This window comes from Penaeus chinensis, chromosome 21 (genome assembly GCF_019202785.1).
Source record: "Penaeus chinensis breed Huanghai No. 1 chromosome 21, ASM1920278v2, whole genome shotgun sequence".
In the NCBI taxonomy this organism is placed as follows: Eukaryota; Metazoa; Arthropoda; class Malacostraca; order Decapoda; family Penaeidae; genus Penaeus; species Penaeus chinensis.
Genome location: NC_061839.1, coordinates 22,617,445 through 22,623,331, shown reverse-complemented (window position 1 = coordinate 22,623,331; position 5,887 = coordinate 22,617,445). Strand labels below are relative to the sequence as shown.

The window sequence follows — 5,887 nt, the reverse complement described above, 5'->3', positions numbered from 1 at the left end:
GACGAGAGAGAGAGAGAGAGAGAGAGAGAGAGAGAGAGAGAGAGAGAGAGAGAGAGAGAGAGAGAGAGAGAGAGAGAGAGAGAGAGAGAAGAGAGAGAGAGAGAGAGAGAGAGAGAGAGAGAGAGAGAGAGAGAGAGAGAGAGAGAGAGAGAGAGAGAGAGAGAGAGAGAGAGAGAGAGAGAGAGAGAGAAGGAGAGATTAAGTTAAGGAGATAGAGATAGAGAGAGTGAAACAGAGAGAGACGAATTTAGTCCTAAGTATGGCTGACCAAAACTAACCGTTATTATGTGCATATTATACTATTCACAGTTTTGCTAATTTTCCTTCCAATGGAATGACTCATTCGCCGGAGAGTTCTATTCATAAACAAGCTTTAGAAGTTACAGGCAAATAATTTGCTGCAATACTCCTACATCATACTTTTATCCCTTTCCGAACTTTAATTTCTACACACACACACACACACACACACACAGACACACACACACACACACACACAGAGACACACACACACACACACAGACACACACACACACACACAGACACACACACACACACACACACACATATATACATATACATATATATGTATGTGTACGTGTGTGTGTGTGTGTGTGTATGTGTGTGTGCGTGTGCATATGTATATCTATATACACACATACACACAAGCACACACACACACATACATACACACACACACACACATATATGTATATGTATATAGATATAGATGATTAGAAAAGAAATCTAAATATATTAGCTATTTTTTCTCCAACATCGAAAGTTAACAGTATTGAAATTTTGCATTTTTCCCCTCCATCCCAGAAATAGACAAAATGGTGGAACTATTTATAATGTATGCCGATTCTAAATACACAAATGAAAGAAAACGATGATAATAACAACCAATGTAGTAGACAAAGTGTTGGGCTTTCCAGAATAATTAATATTTAGTCAATTAAACACAATGGCGTAAAGCGTAAAAGGCTAATGGTATCGAAGTTCAAACTTTTACCTGATATTTTGTTATTATCCTTTTTATTCTTACACATTATTGTTGCTGTTGCTGCATATACAGATATAATAACAATAATGATAGTAATGATATCAATAATGATTAAAATGATAATAATAATGATAATTATAAAGTAGCAGTAGTAATAATAGCAATAATTTTATTGATAATAATGATAATAATAATGATGAAAATAATGATGATAATAATAATAATGATAATATTAACAATAAAGATGATGAAATAATAATATTGATAACGATAATAATGATGATGATAACAATAATGATAGTAATAACAACGATGATGTCAGTAATAATGATAATGAAATAATAGTAATAATGACTGTAATACCGATGATGATAATAATGACAATAATGATGATAATGATAATGATAATGATAATGATGATGGTGATGATAATAATGATATATATATACGACATATATGCAGATATATATACATACACACAGATATCCTTTACATACTTGACATCCAAATGTATCCGGTAAAAAGACATTATCCAGATTCATCCACCAAATAAACAACCAAAATATGCACAACACTATGACCCCTGCGCCTACGCAACCCTGCGCCTACGCCAAGCCCCTTCCAAAATGCGAAACCTAGCGAGACCCTCCCCCTCAGCGACGGGCGAACTTTGCGATGAGGTACGCACCAGGGACTGGCACGGACGTTCTGTCAGCGGTGCTCAAGCGCCGGCACCAATGGTTCGGGACTGCCAATGGCACCCGCGTACAACGTCCTCACGGAAATGTGTCACTTTTCTCGCCGTGAAATCGGGATTGGACCAGCAGTAGGCACGCGAGCATGTTTCGCACTGCCGTCACGGGGACTCGAACCTCCGACCGGAGACTGCGAGTCCGATGCTCTAACCACTGAGCTATGACGGCCAAGGAATATTTTGGCGTAGGCGCAGGGGTCATAGTGTTGTGCATATTTTGGTTGTTTATTTGGTGGATGAATCTAGATAATGTCTTTTTACCGGATACATTTGGATGTCAAGTATGTAAAGGATATATTGAATTGTGTCTACTTAAAGGATGTGGTGGATATATGCTGGCTGCCTACCATGTAAAAGTATATCCACAATCTTTTTCTGTAAGTCTTCCTCTCCCTCTTTTATCTTCTTCTCTTCCTCCTCCTTTTACTTCTGTACCTTCTCTTCCCCATCTTCATCTCACTCTAATAATTTATGTATATATACTCACACACAGACATGCACACACACATATACACACACGTACACACACACACACACACACACGTACACACACACACACACACACACACCTACACACACACACACACATAAACATAAACATACACACACACACAAACATATTATTATTATTGTTATTATTATTATTATTATTATTATTATTATTATTATTATTATTATTGATTATTATCATTATTATTATTGTCATTGTTATTATTATTATTATTATTATTATTTTAAATCTAGTTTTTGCATTGTGGGTTTTTCTACCAAAGATAATAACAATGATAACAATAATGATAATAATGATAATGATAACAATAATAATGATAATAATAATAATGATAATAATTATAATAATAATAACAATAATGATGATGATAATGATAATAATAGCAATGATAATTATGATAATAATACTGATACTACTACTACTAATAATAATGATAATGAAAGTGATAACAATAAAAATGATAATAATAATAATGATAATAATGATAATAATAATAATAATAATGATAATAATAATAATAATAATAATAATAATAATAATAATAATGATGATGATAATGATAATACTTATGATAATAGTAATAATAAAAATGATAATAATAAATGATGATTATAATAAATGATAAGAATATCACCAATACTTTCTCAATATCCTCTACATTGTGACTTACCTTTCGTATCACTGTTAAAATCAAAGAAGTTGTGGAATACATGAGGGACATAAAGAAATGGAAATTAATAGAATTACAATGATTAGGTGAGGAATTTGATGATAAGAAAAGAGTACGAAGAAAAAGTATCGTGAAAGTGATGATACAGTGATACCAATAATGATAAAGGAACGCAGAAAGAGAGCGCGAGTATAAGAAAGAAAGAAAGAAAGAAAGAAAAAAAAAAACACAAAAAAGACAGAGAAAGTGATGATAAAAAAATAAAACAAGAGAACATGATGATAAAAGAGTACGGAAAGAGAGCATGATGTTTATATAAAAGAGCACAAGGAGAGAAAGGGAGCGTGATAATAAAAGAGCGTAGATAGAGAACATGATAAAAAAAAATAATCATAGAAAGAGAGTGATGATAAAAGAACAAAGAAAGGGAACATAATACCAAAGGAAAGCAGAAAGAGAGCGTGATGATAAAAGAGCAAATAAAGCGAAAGCGTGACGATAAAGAAATTAAAGAAAAAAAAAAGTATATTGATAATGCAATTAAGTTGGAGGTTGTCGCTAGTGCTTTACCTAAGACTTTTATTGCAGTAGCTTGGGGGTAGGGTTAGTATGGGCGCGAGTGCTGTCGGTGGCGGCATTTTAGGTACTTAGAATAATCTTTCACACGTCTTTTCTGTCTTTCTTTCTTGCTCTCTTTCTTTGTTTTTCTCCTTTCTCTATCCTCTCTCCTTTTTATCTTTCCGTCCTATTCTTTTTTATTCCTTTATTCCTTTTCCTCCCTTGCAGATCTCTTTTATCTGCTCCTCCCCCTTTTCCTCCACCTACCTCTCCCTCCCCCCCTCTCCTTCTCCCCTCCCCCCTCCCCCCTAATCCCCCCGCCCCCTCTCTCTTTGATAATGATACATATGTAAACAATCCTCTTGTAAGTGTCGCTGTGACATCACTAAGCCGATAACAAAGTGGTTGGCGGGGAGACATAGCGGCGTGGTCGTTGGCGTGGTCGCAGTGGTCGTAGTCATGGTCGTTGTTGTCGTCCCGCGGTGGTGGTCGTGGCGGAGGCCGAGGGCTGCGCAGGGAGGGAAGGGAGGAAGGCGGAGTCGTGAGTTGAGTGGCTCGGGGTGCCAGGGTGCCAATACACTTCTTCTTCTTCCTCCTCCTCCTCCTCCTCCTCCTCCTCCCCCCTCCTCCTCTTCCTCCTCCTCCTCCCCCTCCTCCGCTCCCCTCCTCCTCCTCCCCTCCCCTTCCTCTTCTCTCTCCCCGTACTCTTCCTCTCCTCCACCCCCTATCCCTCTCTCCTACTCTCCTTCCTGCTCCTGCCCCCCCCCCTTCCCTTTTCTCCACCTCCCCCACTTCCTCACTACCTGGCACTCCTTGGCACTACCCGGCCCCCTCTTCCCTCGCACGCTCTCCCCTCCCCCTCTCACCAACCCCCTCCTCCTTCTCCCCCTCCTCCTCCTTCCTCCTCTCTCCTCTCCCCCCCTTCTCCTACCCTTCCTCCCCTTCTCATTCCTACCTGTCCTCCCATTCCCCTCCCATCCCCCTCTAGCACCCCCTCTTCCTCCTCCCCCTCCCCCTCCTCCTCCTCCTTCAAGGCTGACACTTACCCTCTTCACTCCCCTCCCCCTTCCCTCTCCCCCACCCCACCCCCCTTCCCTCTCCCCCACCCCACCCCCCTTCCCTCTCCCCCACCCCACCCCCCTTCCCTCTCCCCCACCCCACCCCCCTTCCCTCTCCCCCACCCCACCCTCCTTCCCTCTCCCCCCCTCCCCCCCCCCCCAAAAAAAAAGCTTTCCGTGTCCAATACTTCCCAATTTCGTGACGTGAGGCATTACTGGTATGGATTTTGCAGAGGGGTGGTACATGCGGCCATTTTGCCACTGTGTTAGTACCTTCACTTGGGACGCCTCAACCTGGCACCTGTTTTTTTTTTTTCTTTCTCTCTCTCTCTTTCTTTCTCTTTCTCTCTCTCTCTCTCTCTCTCTCTCTCTCTCTTTTTAATTTGTATATATATGTATATATATATATATATATATATATATATATATATATATATATATATATATATATTTCTTCTTCTCTTTCTCTCTGTTCTCTTATATTTTTCTTTCTCTTCTCATACCCTTTTCTCCTTTTCTTTTCTCTCCCTTGCCCTCCTGTCTGTCTATTTCTCCCTTCTCCTCTCCCTTTCCTCTGCTTTTTGTTGATCCTCTCTCCCTTTCCCTTTTTTCTTCCCTTCCCCTCCTCCAAGTTATTTTTCTTCTCCCTTTTCTTCTATCCTCTCCCCTTCTTACCCCCTTTTTCTCTTTTCTCCCACTCCTCTCTTCCCATGCCATCATTTTACCTTTTACTTATTATTCTATTCTATCGTCGATTACCCTTTTTTACCTCCCCACCTTCTGTCTTCCCCCATTTACTCATCTCTTTCTCTCTGTATTTATTCTTCACTCTCTCTTTCACCTTTCTCCTTTCTTCTTTCTCCTTTCCTTGACATTTTCTCTCTTATATTTTTATTCCATTATGTTTTATTGCATTTTGTTTTGTCTTCTTCAAATTATTTTGATATTCTTTATCAGATTTGTCAATATTTTCCATTCATTAATAGTTTTTGCTAATATCATTATCATTATCATTATCATTATCATTATCATTATTGTGATAATAACAATGGTAGTAATGACGATGATTATTATAATCACAGTAACATTAATGAAAATGATAATGATAGCATTATTGATAATAATACTAATTATACTAATGATAATTATAGTAGAATTCTAGTAGAAGTAGTAGTATTAGTAGCAGTAGTAGTAGGAATAATAATAATAACAATAACAATTATAATGATGATAATAATAACAATAACAATTATAATGATAATAATAATAACAATAACAATTATAATGATAATAATAATAACAATAACAATTAAAATGATAATAATAATAA

At 37.9% G+C, this 5,887-nt stretch overlaps 1 non-coding gene across 1 annotated transcript; it reads right to left on the bottom strand.

The window, feature by feature from the left end:
- Window positions 1-1,857: 1,857 nt before the first annotated feature.
- Window positions 1,858-1,929, bottom strand: Trnaa-cgc. Its single transcript has one exon. It is a non-coding gene; the product is annotated as a tRNA-Ala (tRNA).
- Window positions 1,930-5,887: the final 3,958 nt, after the last annotated feature.